Here is a 16033-nt window from a genome sequence, read left to right as displayed (position 1 = left end):
AGAAGAATGTATGAAGCCTGTGATGGAAGCACAAAAGATTTAGTATTTTTCTACCATGCAAATGCTAAGGTATTGCTTTGAAGAATCATAGCACTTAGAAAAGTAATGAGGAGTCAGAAGAATATGTTAAACTATTATCCAAGAGAATGAAGAAAAGTAAATAAACAAAACAGAACATTGTCATTATATGTATGTTGTTCTTTCTGGGGAATTCTCATTCCAAGTGTTAATCCAGAAAAAAGGTCAGAAAACATAAATAAATATAAGTATAAATATATATATATATATATATATATATATATATAAATTAGATAGTATAGGATAAAGAATTAGAAAGATAGAGTTATAGATTGAATGTAGGAATTTGGAACAATTATCATGTTATACGGGTGATTTATAACTTTCAGACCATTAGAGAACATTTGAGTTGTGTCAGCTTTCAATTCTTACTTTGTTCCTTCCCAGTATCTCATGTGAAATATTAATGATATATGTTGCACTTCAGGAACTGTACCTATATTTTAGGACATATATACAGCTAATGATTTGTTTGAAAGGTTGTTGCTTTTGATAAATACTTTGTTTTCATCAGCTTAAAACCACATATAAAAGAGAGACAGGTAAGAAAATAAGAATTATCAATATAATTTACAGAACTTTTTAAAAGATATGACTTAAAAGTTTAAACAAATTATTAAGGCATGCACAAAAGTTAAATGAGTGTACAAGGACAATATGTTGGTTAAACACAAATAGAGAAATAAATGAACTGAGATAATTTGACTTCTCTATAGATGTTTTCGTGATAATGCTAATGTAATACTCTTTAGTAATATCAAATAAACTATTGCTTAATATGGAAGACAATGTACTACTACATCATTTGTAAAGACTTGGCACAACTACTCTGCAAATCAATCTGGCAATTCCTTTGAAATTTGAAAGTATCTCTACCTGAAAACTCAGCTATATTACTACTGGAAATATACTAAAAAGATGTCCTTCTAGACCACAAAGACACCTGCTTCACTATGTTCATAATAGCCTTATTTGTAACGTCCAGAAACAGGAAACAACTCAGATGTTCCTCAACCGAATGATGGATACCCATACTGGGGACCCATATTGAAGAGTTCATGCAAATGGATAGAAGAGGAAAATATCATCCTAAGTGAGGTAAACCAGGGCCAAAAGGACATGCATGGTATGTGCTGACTGATAAGTGGATATTTGCAAAAAAGTTAAGAATACTCATGATACAACTCACATACCATAAAAAAATTAACAAGAAGGAAGGCCCAAGTGGGTTAGGAGGGGAAAAATAATTCAGGGAAACAGACGGAGGGAAGAAATTGGGTAAGTGTGTGTGTGTGTGTGTGTGTGTGTGTGTGTGTGTGTGTGTGTGTGTGTGTGTGCGTGTGTTGGGGGTAACAGAGGAGCAGGATCAGGTATAAGGAGAAACAGGAAGGAAACATAAATGAATGAGTCTAAATATGCAGCATTTGGGGTTAAGGGACAGGGGGAACTTCTAGAATGTCCCGGAGACCTGGGATGTGAGAGGCTACCAGAAGTCAATGGGGGAAGACATTAGCTGAGAATGACTAACAGTGGGGAGATGGATCCCGAAGAGGTTATCTCCAGAAAGACATGGACCCTAGTTGAGGCAGGGGGACATCCACCCATTTTCAAAAATTTTAACTTTTCCTCTCTATAGAAATGTAGAGACAAAATTGGATCAAAGACTGAATGAAAGGCCATCCAATGACTGCCCCAACTTGGGATCAATCTCATGCATGCACACCAAATCCTAACATTATTACTGAGTCCATATTGTTTGTACAGACAGGAACATGGCACGGCTGTCCTCTACAAGGCTCTACCAGCAAATGACTCAGACAAATGCAGATAATTATAGTTAACCATTGAAATGAGGTTGGGGACCCATACTGAAGAGTTATGAGAAGGACTAAAGGAGCTGAAAGGGATTGCCACACCATGGGAAAAACAAAAACAGTGTCAATTAACCAGACCCCTCAGAACTCCCAAATACTAAGCCCAAACCAGGCAGCATACATGGGCGGGTTTGTTGCCCAGGGCACATATGTAGCAGAGGACTGCCTTAAATGGCCTCAATGAAATAGGATGCACATAATCCTGTGGTAATTTGATGTCCCAGGGAAGAGGGAAACTGGGGTAAGTTGAGGTCCAGGTGGGTAGGGGATGGGTGAAAAAGTTTGGGAAGGAGGACTGGGAAGAGGGGCAACTTTTAGACAATAAATAATTAAAATAATTTAATAAAGATTTTTAAAAAGACTTGGTAAAATTTTAATAATTTCAGGAAATCACAATGCTGTGATAGTTGCATATGGTTTCAGGGGATGATGATGGTAAATGAATAGACCTCTGATGGAGAGAATTACAAGCAACATTTTATTTACCAAAATACCCCATTTTAGTTGTCTGATGTATTTCAAATCTTTAAGAATCATTTGGTGCTCAATCTTCATAAATGTTCACAATTTCCTGGTGTATTTGCTGCAGGTGAGCAATATGGACATAGACCCTGAACAGTAGTTTAACTTAGTTTTGTCATGGAAAATCTTTTTTTCTCCATCTATGTTAATTGAGAGTTTTGCTGGATATAATAGCAGGACTGGCATTTGTGTTCTTTTGGTTTCTTTATGACATTTGCCAAGGATCTTCTGGCTTACATAGTCTCTGGTGAAAACTCTGATGTAATTCTGAAAGGTCTGCTTTTATATGTGACTTGAACATTTTCTTTTACTGCTTTGAATATACTTTTTGTTTTGTGTATTTGTGTTTTTGTTACACATATTTACTGGCCATTTAAGTTGGGAGCCTGCACTTTCTTCTAAACCTATTATACTTAGTTTGACCTTCTCACTGTGTCCTGGATTTCATGGATTTTTTTTTTTGACTAGGAGCTTTTTGCTTTTTACATTATCTTTGATGGTTGTGTCAATGTTTTCTAGGGTATCTTCTGCCCTTAAGATTCTTTCTTCTATTTCTTGTATTCTGTTGGTGATGCTTTTGTCTATGACTCCTGATTTCTTCCCTGGTTTTTCCATCTCCAGTTGTCTCCCTTTGTGCTTTCTTTATTGTTTTTATTTCCATATTTTTAAAAAAAATGGATGACTGTTGCTCCAAAAAAAAAAAGTTTTTCCCTGTTGGGCATTTTCCTGTAATTCTTTAAGGAATTTTTGTGTGTCCTCTTTAAGGATTTCTACTTGTTTACCTTTGTTGTCTTGTATTTCTTTAAGGAAGTTATTTATGCCCTTCTTAAAGTCCTCTATCATCATCATGAGATGTGATTTTAAATCTAAATCTTGTGTGTTTGGAAATCCAGTATTTGGTTTGGTGGGAGAATGGGCTCTGATGATGCCAAGTATTCTTGGGTTCTGTTGCTTAGTTTCCTCTCCTTGCTTCTTGCCATTAGTTGGTCTCTGGTGTTAGCTTGTCTTGCTGTTTCTGACAGTGGCTTGACCCTCCTCTAGGCCTGTGTGTCAGCACTCCTTTAGACCTGTTTTCTTTCAGCCAGATCTGGGAACTAAGAGCTGCTTCTGGGTTTATGTGACCTGAAGCCTCAGACAGGTTGCATGGCTCAGAAGAATTTGTCTTACTACTGTCAGGTGTATAGGCACTCTTGGCAACTGGCTTTCTCTCTAGGTGTAGGCAGAAACTGAAAGGGTCCTGCCCCAGAGGGCACAGAGGTCATTAGGCAGGTTCCTATTCCGTCAGGAATATGGGCAGAAGTATTTTTCTCCTCTGAGTTCTCAGTGTTGTTTGCACTTCTGAGGGTCCAGTTCTCTCCCCCAAGGGCTTTGGAAGCAGAGAGTTGTGGTACTGGTTCACATCAGTTCCTTGTGCAGGCAGAGACCAGCAGGTTCCTCCTGTTGACTGCTCCTATATTCTGGTATCAAGAAGCCACTAAGCAGGTTCGTCTTGGGCCAGGAATGTGAACAAGTAGTGGCCTCCTTTGAGTTCTCAGGTTTCTACTAATCTAGAAGCAGAACATCATGAACCCATCCCTTTATTGATGTAATTTCTCTTGTCTGCTCATAGCAGCTTTTGTGTCTGCATTCATAGCTACTGAGAGTTCAAGGATATAATGGCCTAGTCATTTCAAGAATGTACAGATTCACAGCAAGTCATGGACTCAGAAGATTGAAAAATATAATTGCAGGCTTTTCACTCATGCCTAAATTTTCCTAAGTAATGAGTCTGAGAATTCTATATCAATAAATGCCTAGGCTCATTTGGAACATTTCCACTAACGCATAACTCAATTATCTCATTTAAATTACTCTGAGTCATGCCACATGGCTAGTTACCTCTTTTTCACTTTCACGTGCCCATCTTTTTCAGAGTTCATAGCAAATTTACCATAGGAGCCTATTTTCCAGTATCCTATGCCAGGAAGTCCCACAGTCTCAAAAATATTTGAGTGCCCTTCATAGACTTTTCAGTCGTTTCACTTGCTGATTTAATCACTTACCTTCTCCCTCTTCATAATTTATTGATTGTTATTTTATTCTAAATAAAAAAAACATTTTACTTTGGCATGTGAAAATCTCCTTTAAAATTGCTGCTGATTGATAACCATTCCTATATTGTCCAGTAAAGGAGGAGACTTTTAGATTGTCCTTAATAAAGGAGAACACTTTAATTTAATATAACAATGAGCCCTCTGTTTCCATGGTTTCTACATTTTATACTCATCCAAGTAAAAGAAAATAATATTTTAAAATAATACTTTATACATATGTAGTCATTTCTGCTATAATTGCACAGGAAAAAAGTACCCCAATTGAAGAACTGAATCCACTAGATTGGCCTGTGAGCATGTCTATAAAGCATTTTCTTTATTGATCTATCTGACATATGATACTCCAGTTCAATGGAGATAGTACTGTTACTGGGCAGCTGGCCTGAACTTAAGTCTAGGAAAAAGATGCTGAGTAACATTCTTCCAGGATAGTGACTTCATTCTCTGCTTGAACCACTTTCCTATCTTCTCTCCATGAAAAGCCACCTGGAAATGTACACCAAATTGACCCATTCATTTTGTTTCATTTTGTTTGATTTTTTTTAATTGAAAAAGCAATGTTTTGTTTAATCACAGTAAAAAATAACATAAAATGTTTTATCACCGAAACAAGAATAAAAATGGGATACCCTGCACTGCTTACAAATGATATAATCAGTCCAGCAATTGTTCAAAGTTGAAGATAGTGTGCATCAGCCTCAAGCAAACTTTACACTGCATAATAAATATAGTGATGGTGTCCTTGACCTACGTCCTCCATAAGGAATATTACTTATATCTTAATTTTGTGATTTACAAACTTGTTAGTTTGTTTCTAGATCCTGCTTAGCAGTATTTTACTACACAAAATATGATGATATTCTACAGGTAATACTGAAGTTATAGTACTATTTTAAATAATTAGACTATTAATCTGTCTGATGTCAAAATAAGGCTTATGATTCATCTTTTCTCTTAAACAAATGAGTTTTTATGCATACTCCATAGTTCATTCTTTTTCTTTTGATTTAAGAATCACTTTTTCTTAACATGTTTATAAAGTTGTATTTTCAAATCCATCCCTCTTCTGATAGAAACATGAAATGATTTTATATACTTTAAATTGCAAATTTTTACAATTGAGTTTATTCTGTTGTTATTCCTAAGGTAGCTTTTGAAACTATATCACATGCCTGTCTGAATCTTTGGTTCTATTGTTCATTCTCTACTAGGGAGTCAGGAAATTTAAGCATTTCTCCCTTCTTCTCCAATACCTGATTCTATTCATCCTTTATCTCCTCTCCGTCCTGTTCATCCAAAATCCTTCTGACCTTCTACATCCTGACATTATTTTGTTCATTCTTCTAAATAGGACTGAAGAATCCAACCCTTTGTCTTCCTACTTCTTGAGCTTCATATGGCCTGTGCATTGTATCATGGATATTTCAAGCTTTTTTGCCTAATACCCAGTTCACAATGAGTACATACAATGGTGTTTTTGTTGCTGTTTTTCTTGTTGTTGTTGTTGTCGTGGTTGTTGTTGTGTGTGTGTGTATGACTAGGTTACCTCACTCAGGATGATATTTTCCAGTTCCATCTATGTGCCTAAGAATTTATTGAAGTCATTGTTTTTTCTTTTTCTTTTTTTCTTTTTTTTTTCCGGAGCTGGGGACAGAACCCAGGGCCTTGCACTTCCTAGGCAAGCGCTCTACCACTGAGCTAAATCCCCAACCCCCGAAGTCATTGTTTTTAATTGCTGAGTAGAACTCCATTGTACAAATAAACCACATTTTCTGTATCCATTCCTCTTTTGAGAGAAATCTGTGTTCTTTCCAGTTTCTGGCTATTAGAACTAAGGCTGCTATGACCATAGTGGAGCATGTAGCCTTCATATATGTTGGAACATTTTTAGATACTCAGGTAGTACTATGCCCATTTTTCTGAGGAACTACCAGACTGCTTTCCACAGTGGTTGTACCAGCTTGCAATCCCACCAACAGCAGAGGAATGTTCCTCTTTGCCAACATCCTTGCCAGCATCTGTTGTCACCTGAGATTTGAATCTGAACTATTCTGACTGGTGTGAAGTGGGATCTCAGGGTTGTTTTGATTTGCATTTCTCTGCTGACTAAGGATGTTGAACATTTCTTTAGGTACTTTACAGCCATTTCACAGTTCTCAGATAAGAATTCTTTGTTTAGCTCTTACCCCATTTTTTGAGAGTTAATTTTAAATTTTTATTCATAATTTAATAAAAGCCGTGCGATTCTTTTTGATTTTCTTTGTTTGTAGAAAATACTCGTCTCAGACACTTCCAGTTCTTCTAATTGATCCATCCACTCAACTTTGTACTCTCTTTGTTGGTTTGTGATTATTTCCTATACTGTATTTCTTAATACTTCTATTCTTAAAGTGTCTTGAAACTTAACCTAAAAGAAGACTCCCTGTTTTATGTCATTATAAAATGAAAATCACAATCATCACTTTGGTAAATACTGTTTGCTTTTTTCCAGAAAATTTCACATGAAACTTCTGAAAAATAGTTTTCTTTTCTTTTCTTTTTTTTTTATTTTTTATTATTAACTTGAGTGTTTCTTATTTACATTTCGAGTGTCTTTCCCTTTCCCGGTTTCCGGGCAAACATCCCCCTAATCCTTCCCCCTCCCCTTCTTTATGGGTGTTCCCCTCCCCATCCTACCCCCATTGCCGCCCTCCCCCCCAACAATCACGTTCACTGGGGGTTCAGTCTTAGCAGGACCAAGGGCTTCCCCTTCCACTGGTGATCTTAATAGAATATTCATTGCTACCTATGAGGTCACAGTCCAGAGTCCAGTGTTAGTCCATGTATAGTCTTTAGGTAGTGGCTTAGTCCCTGGAAGCTCTGGTTGCTTGCCATTGTTGTTCATAGGGGGTCTCTAGCTCCTTCAAGCTCTTCGAGTTCTTTCTCTGATTCCTTCAACAGGGGTCCCGTTCTCAGTTCAGTGGTTTCCTGCTGGCATTCGCCTATGTATTTGCTGTATTCTGGCTGTGTCTCTCAGGAGCGATCCACATCCAGCTTCTATCGGCCTGCACTTCCTCGCATCATTCATCTTGTCTAATTGGATGGCTGTATATGTATGGGCCACATGTGGGGCAGGCTCTGAATGGGTGTTCCTTCAGTCTCTGTTTTACTCTTTGCCTCTCTATTCCCTGCCAGGGGTATTCTTGTTCCCCTTTTAAAGAAGGAGTGAAGCATTCACATTTTGATCATCCGACTTGAGTTTCATTTGTTCTAGGCATCTAGGGTAATTCAACCATTTGGGCTAATATGCACTTCTCAATGAGTGCATACCATGTGTGTTTTTCTGTGATTGGGTTACCTTACTCAGGATGATATTTTCCAGTTCCAACCATTTGCCTACGAATTTCATAAAGTCATTGTTTTTGATAGCTGAGTAATATTCCATTGTGTAGATGTACCACATTTTCTGTATCCATTCCTCTGTTGAAGGGCATCTGGGTTCTTTCCAGCTTCTGGCTATTATAAATAAGGCTGCGATGAACATAGTGGAGTACGTGTCTTTTTTTATGTTGGGGCATCTTTTGGGTATATGCCCAAGAGAGGTATGGCATGATCCTCAGGCATGAGCACGGGAGATCTTTCCATCTTAAGAGATCGTCAATTATTTCTTCAGGGACTTTAAGCTCATGTCATAGAGATCTTTCATTTACTTGGTTGGAGTCACAGCGAAATAGTTTATATTATTTGTGTCTATTGTAAAGAGTGTTATTTGTCTAATTTCTTTCTCAGCCCATTTATCCTTTGAGTAGATGAAGGCTACTGATTTGATTTAGTTTCCTATTCAGCCCCCTTGCTGAAGTTATTTATCAGGTATAGGATTTCAATGATGAAAATTTGGGGGCCACTAATGTCATATTATCTGCAAATAGTGATGTTTTGACTTCTTCCTTTCCAATTTGAATCTCTTTGACATTCTTTTGTTGTCTTATTGTTCTGGATAGAATTTTGAGTACTATATTGAATAGATAGAGAGAGAGTGGACAGCCTTGTTTGGTCCCTGATTTTACTGGGATAGCTTCACGTTTCTTTCCATTTAGTTTGATGTTATTGGTTTGCTATATATAGCTTTAACTAATGAATGAAACTTGCTTTCCTGACCTCTCCAAGTCTTTTAAATTTAAGGGGTGTTTCATTTTTTCAAAGTCTATCCCAGCATCTATTGAGAAGATCATATGTTGTTGTTTTTTTTAATTAAGTTTAAGTGTTGGATTACATTAATGGATTTCTATGTATAGAACTGTCCCTGCATTCCTAAGGTGAAGCCTGCTTGATTGTGGTGACTGATCTTTTTGATGTGATACTGCACTTAGTTTGTGAAAATTTTATTGAGTTTTTTTGCACCATTATTCATGAGAAAAATTGTTATGATGTTCACTTTCTTTGTTGGATCTGTATGTGATTTAAGTGTAAGTTTAATTATTGGTTTACAGAACAAATTAAGCAGTGTTCCTTCTGTTTCTATTTGTGGAATTGTCTCAAGAGATTTGGTATTTTTTAAGGTCTGAAAGAATTCTACGTTAAAACCATCTGGTCCTGGACTTACATTTTTTTGGGGGGTTGGGGTACTTTTAATGATTGCTTCTATTTCATAAGTGGTTATGTGACACATTATATGGTTTAACTTTAGTACCTGTTACCTGTCTTGAAAATTTTTCATTTCATCAAGAGTTTCCAGTTTTGTCGAGTATAGGCTTTTGGAGTAGGATCCAATGTTTTTTGGAACTACCTTGATTTCTGTTGTTATGTCTCCCTTTTCGTTTTTGTTTTTGTTAATTTGAATACTTTCTCTGTACTCTCTGGTCATCTGGCTAAGGGGTCATCTATCTTTTAGATTTTCTTAAAGTACCAGCTACTGGTTTTGTTGATTCTTTGTATAGTTCTCTTGGCCTCTACATGGTTGAGTTCTGCTTTGAGTATATTTTCTGCCTTCTATTCCTCTTGGATGTATTTCCTTCATTTTGTTCTATAGCTCTCAAATGTGCTGTTAATCTGCTAGTGTATGCTCTCTCCAGTTTCTTTTGGAGGTTCTCAGAGCTATGAGTCTTCCTCTTACCACAGCTTTCTCTGTATCCCACAAGTTTGGGTATTTTGTGCCTTCATTTTCATTAAATTCTAAAAAATCTTTAATTTCTTTTTTGACCAAGTTATCATTGAGTACACCGTTGTTATCTTTCTGCTGTTTTTCTTGTTATGGATGTCCAGCTCATGGTTAAAATACAATTTATAATCAAGCCTCCACACTTTTCTTCTGACTGTTTTAGTTCCCTTCATTTATTTTTCTACATCCTATGAAATTCCAATATTTGTATCTTCAATTAAATCAACCCCCATCCTATTGATAAACTGAAGATTTCTTTATTAATTACTGAAAATCATTGAACACATTAATGTTGAATTTATTAACATTAGATTCATAAACTTAGATTTCCAACTTATAAAGTACCTATTCACTAAATTCTACACTATTTTCAGAAATTATTTAATAAACATGGAATGATTTTCATACTAATGTAACTTCTGTAATGTAAAGTGCTTGCCATTTGTCAGTGACCACTTGTGCATTTATCAAAGCATCAGTACCTAACAATCTTTATTGAAATGGATTATCAAGTTATGGCTGTAACTAGGTTTACTACCATGACCACCACAATAAACTAGTAATAGATGGGATGCCAGCCCTTTTCCAAAGGGAAATAGAGAAGTGGACCTGGAACAGAAGAGAGGTGGTCTAGGGGACAAAAAGTATGAAAAAAGGGGGAAACTAGCTTTGAGATATATTGTGTTAGAAAAGGATTTAAAAAAGAAAAGAAAATTTAACCCGAGTTGCACAATGTAAAATAAAATAAAATAAAATAAGATAGACATTACATTCTGCAAACTAGTTATCTGGAAGTAATTTCATTGTCAGTTTACAAAATTTTATTTGATCATTCTCTGAGTTGGAGAGCAAGAATATAGGTAATTCTAGAAGGTTGGAATGTAGCTGGTAATAGTATGTATTGGTCGAAACTGTAAGAGTAACTTTTATTCCCTGATATAATTGTCATCGTCCAGGCTTCTTGCTGACTAAGCTTTTTTTTCTTGCTCTTTCTGAACTCTGGCTGGCTGGTTCAACTCAGCTGTTCTGGCTCAAATTCATCTCTAAGGTAACTGACTCAATCTGGCTTCTCTCAGCCTCTCACTGAATTGCTCTGCTTTGCCTCAAACTGACTCTGGAAATTCATTCTAATATTTGGATCGTTTTTGTTCTCTGGCTTTAATGGCCTGTGCAGGAATTGACAAATGAACTCAACTTCATTGAACTATACTCACGGCACTGACTCCCACTGACTCCCAACTCAACTTGTTCCTTCTGTCTATGGTACACTTAAATAGCTGCTTATGAGAGATGAGTATAACTTATTTCTGAGTCATTTTGGCAAATTTCACTGATTCTCTGCTTTGCCCCTCAATTAATACTTCTTTGCTTGATACTAAAGTTGAATACTAAGTGCATGTCTGTACTGTACCCAGATCACACAAACCTAGAATATCTTTGGATGTAATCAGATCAACCATATTGCTGGATTAATTCCTCTGGACTTAAGAAATAGTAACACACAATTCCAAGATATTAGTAACAAGGTAAAATCAATAAGCAGATGAGTAGAATCCTTCAGACAATGAAAAGTCCTTTAGATAAACTCTTTAAGAGTCATTCTGGCATTTGATTAAAAGCTGAAATTGTTACAGGAAGAAATAGAATTTGGGAAAGAATTTGAAAATGTCATTGTTTACACTCATGGTTGATATCTGCTAGGGATAATGAGGAACATGTAGCCATAAAGAATATTAGGTGGTTAACAAACTTTGTCCAAGAGATCTTTAGTAAGGGCTCCATAAAGCAGGACAGTAAGTAATTTGGAATACACTCACACACACACACAAAGACACACACACACACACACACACACACAAACACACAATATATGTAGTATGTATGTATGTATATATGTATGAATGTATGTATGTATGCATGTATGTATATATTGGGGCAGAGACTCAGAAGGTAAAGGAATTTGCCTTGCTAGCCTCCTGACCTGTGTTCAAAATCTAAAACTCAATAAATGTTGTAGAGGACTGACACATACAATTTATAGACACACACAGAGAGAGAGAGAGAGAGAGAGAGAGAGAGAGAGAGAGAGAGAGAGAGAGAAAGGCAGAGAGAGAGAGCAATATACATTCCAAACTACTGTAGTTACTGGGAGAGTCGCAGATAAAACAAAATGGTTATAAAATGTTTAAGTTATATATAATGTTTCTGACTTTCTTTTTAAATATTATTGAAACAGAGGAGTTATTATAATCATAACACTCTGATGTTGGAACAGCATTCTGTTTACATGGTGGGGGGTCTTTAAGTAGTCTCTGGTATAAGAAATTTTAGAACATGAATGTGCTGTGAGAAAAGCATCATTTCTATTTCTTTGCATGTATTATAAAACTTATTCAGACCTTTTATCATTTGCTTAAATTCTTCCCTTTTTCATTTTTAAAACATATCCAGAAATCTTAGTCTTCATTCATAAACCTTTTTAAACTAAGCATAGTTCTATTCTATTTCATTTTTATATGATGAGACATGGTAAGATTAATACATGCATTTAGAATCTTTTTGACAAAGGTCTAAATCAAAATTACATATATAGCATGATTAAATATATAGTATAGATACATATAAATTGATATTTCTGGTACACATATTACTATGCTATTATGCATTCCAAGTTCTCAGAAAAACTGACTAAACAAGAGAGTAAAATATTTTCTTGTGTTTCGTATCATTCAAATACCGATCTAACATGACTCTGCTTTGGGTTTTGAATATGTACACATAACAGAAATAGAGAAGACATAAAGAACAGCGTAGTATCAAACTAATATTTTCTTTCCTTTTAAACTCTGTGTATTTATTTATTTTTATGTTTATGCGTACACTGCCATTCTCTTCAAACACACAAGAAGAAGACATTGGATACCGATACAGATGGTTGTGAGCCACCATGGAATGGTTGGGAATTGAACTCAGGACCTCAGGAAGAACAGTCAGTGCTCTTAACGGTTAAGCTGTCTCTCCAGCACTAAACCAATATTTTCTACATTTAGCAGCAATCAGATAAGGAAGCTCTGTTGAAACTGAGATGAAGAACTTGCTGAATGTTTATCTTTGCAGTGTTCTCTATACAGACAGACTTCCTATTAGACATACCCCTAAAGACATTTAACATTCTGGTATAAATCTTAGTAGCCTCTGTAGGAAATACTTTGCCTTTCAGTTGTCTTTGAAGGCATACTGTTTATATTGTTGTCTATTATGTTGTTCTCTTTTCTTCCTGTTATTGAATTACTGAACAGCTTAAGCTAGGAAAGGAGAATTTAAAGGAAACATTGAGAAAATATACTTATTTTAAAGTGAGAAGGTCAAATTCCAGAACCTGTACCAGTTTTCAGTGAGCATGAACAGAACACGAGAATTTACCAAGATAATGTATACACTAAACACGTTTGCTGTCCTGTCTTCATAAAAATAGTAAAATGATAATAGCACATATTCAAAGCAGAATGAGATGACTGTAGTACAAATGGGATACTCACTGTCAAGTCCAGTGACAGGGCCAAAATATTTGGCAGAAGAAAATGTAAAGCACAGATGAAAGGAGAAGAATCTAAAGAAATCAACCGTGGAAGACTGGAAATTCTCTGATCTGATAAGCAAGATGTATTTACCTTATTACATTGCAGTAGAGACACCAAGAACACATTACATGTATTAATTATTACATAAACAAGGAACCCCACGATGGAATCTTTGAATAGGCAAGACTAAAGGGTGTCCACTGGGAAGGGTCTTCTGTTTGTTTATTTGTTCGTTTTACTTTTATTAATCAGATTGGTCAAAAATAGGGATAGATAGTAGAAACACATCTTTATGAGCCTCAATTTACCTTGTGAATATGGGATAACAAAGAGACCAACAGACTGAATGGAGAAAAAAGGATTAAGAAGACTCAAAAGATTGTAATAATGGATTTATGATGAGTAGATTCTTTAATATGAGCACAAACTAAGAAAGAAAGAAAAAAGGGGTAGAACATGGTAGTACAAAGGGGAAAAAAGTCGCCATGAAAACATTACCAAAAATGTTAACAGACCCCAAACAACAGGGGGAAATCTAAGAAGATCCACCATAGCCACAATACCCTGGCAAAACCTTAGGGGAAATCCCTAAAACCCGAACTAAATACAAGGTATATTAGAAAAAGGTAGCCACATGAGGGATGAAGAGTCAGCTCTAGACAGGCCTGACATGAGTATCTCTAAGTAGAAGATTTTAAATAATAGAGTTAGTAAAAGAAGCAACAGAAAGGGGAGTATCACAATATTAAAGGGTTTTGTTTATTTGCTTCAGTTGTTTTCAAAGGGTAGTGTAAAGAAGGTATCAGAGAATAAACAGGATTAGTTATAATTGTTTAGAAATCTATTGCAATAAATCTTTTAAAAATATTGAAGTTTTAAACTCGAATTTAGTCACATACACAAGAATGTAGATTTCCCAAGGATAAGCTTATTCTAGCCCTGTATGCCATAAAATTAATTAAATAATACTCTTTTTTTCACATTTTTATTGGTTACTTTTTTTTAATTTATTTAATACTTAATAATAATTCTTTGGTTTCCGGACAAACATCCCCCTCCCCCCTCCCCTTCCTTATGGGTGTTCCCCTCCCAAACCTCACCCCATTGCCACCCTCCCCCCATTGCCGCCCTCCCCCCAACTGTCTAGTTCACTAGGGGTTCAGTCTTAGCAGGACCCAGGGCTTCCCCATCCACTGGTGCTCTTACTAGGATATTCATTGCTACCTATGAGGTCAGAGTCCAGGGTGAGTCCATGTATAGTCTTTAGGTAGTGGCTTAGTCCCTGGAAGATCTGGTTGCTTGGGATTGTTGTACATACGGGGTCTCGAGCCCCTTCAAGCTCTTCCAGTTCTTTCTCTGATTCCTTCAATGGGGGTCCTATTCTCAGTTCAGTGGTTTGCTGCTGGCATTCGCCTCTGTGTTTGCTGCATTCTGGCTGTGTCTCTCAGGAGAGATCTACATCTGGCTCCTGTCGGTCTGCACTTCTTTGCTTCATCCATCTTGTCTAATTGGGTGGCTGTATATGTATGGGCCACATGTGGGGCAGGCTCTGAATGGGTGTTCCTTCAGTCTCTGTTTTAATCTTTGCCTCTCTATTCCCTGCCAAGGGTATTCTTGTTCCCCTTTTAGATAAGGAGTGAAGCATTCACATTTTGATCATCCGACTTGAGTTTCATTTATTCTAGGCATCTAGGGTAATTCAAGCATTTGGGCTAATAGCCACTTATCAGTGAGTGCATACCATGTATGTCTTTCTGTGATTGGGTTAGCTCACTCAGGATGATATTTTCCAGTTCCAACCATTTGCCTACGAATTTCATAAAGCCGTTGTTTTTGATAGCTGAGTAATATTCCATTGTGTAGTTGTACCACATTTTCTGTATCCATTCCTCTGTTGAAGGGCATCTGGGTTCTTTCCAGCTTCTGGCTATTATAAATAAGGCTGCGATGAACATAGTGGAGCACGTGTCTTTTTTATATGTTGGGGCATCTTTTGGGTATATGCCCAAGAGAGGTATAGCTGGATACTCAGGCAGTTCAATGTCCAATTTTCTGAGGAACCTCCAGACTGATTTCCAGAATGGTTGTACCAGTTTGCAATCCCACCAACAATGGAGGAGTGTTCCTCTTTGTCCGCATCCTCACAAACATCTGCTGTCACGTGAGTTTTTTTTTTTATTCTTTTTTTTTATTAACTTGAGTATTTCTTATATACATTTCAAGTGTTATTCCCTTTCCCAGTTTCCGGGCAAACATCCCCCTCCTCTCTCCGCTTTCTTATCGGTGTTCCCCTCCCCACCCTCCCCCCATTGTCCCCCTCCCCCCAACAGTCTAGTTCACTGGGGGTTCAGTCTTAGCAGGACCCAGGGCTTCCCCTTCCACTGGTGCTCTTACTAGGATATTCATTGCTACCTATGAGGTCAGAGTCCAGGGTCAGTCCATGTATAGTCTTTAGGTAGTGGCTTAGTCCCTGGAAGCTCTTATCTTAGCCATTCACACTGGTGTGAGGTGAAATCTCAGGGTTGTTTTGATTTGCATTTCCCTTATGATTAAAGATGTTGAACATTTCTTTAGGAGTTTCTCAGCCATTCGGCATTAGTCAGCTGTGAATTCTTTGTTTAGCTCTGAACCCCATTTTTTAATAGGGTTATTTGTCTCCCTGCGGTCTAACTTCTTGAGTTCTTTGTATATTTTGGATATAAGGCCTCTATCTGTTGTAGGATTGGTAAAGATCTTTTCGCAACCTGT

The sequence above is a fragment of the Rattus norvegicus genome, chromosome 13 (genome assembly GCF_036323735.1).
Source record: "Rattus norvegicus strain BN/NHsdMcwi chromosome 13, GRCr8, whole genome shotgun sequence".
In the NCBI taxonomy this organism is placed as follows: domain Eukaryota; kingdom Metazoa; phylum Chordata; class Mammalia; order Rodentia; family Muridae; genus Rattus; species Rattus norvegicus.
This window is presented reverse-complemented; position numbering follows the sequence as displayed.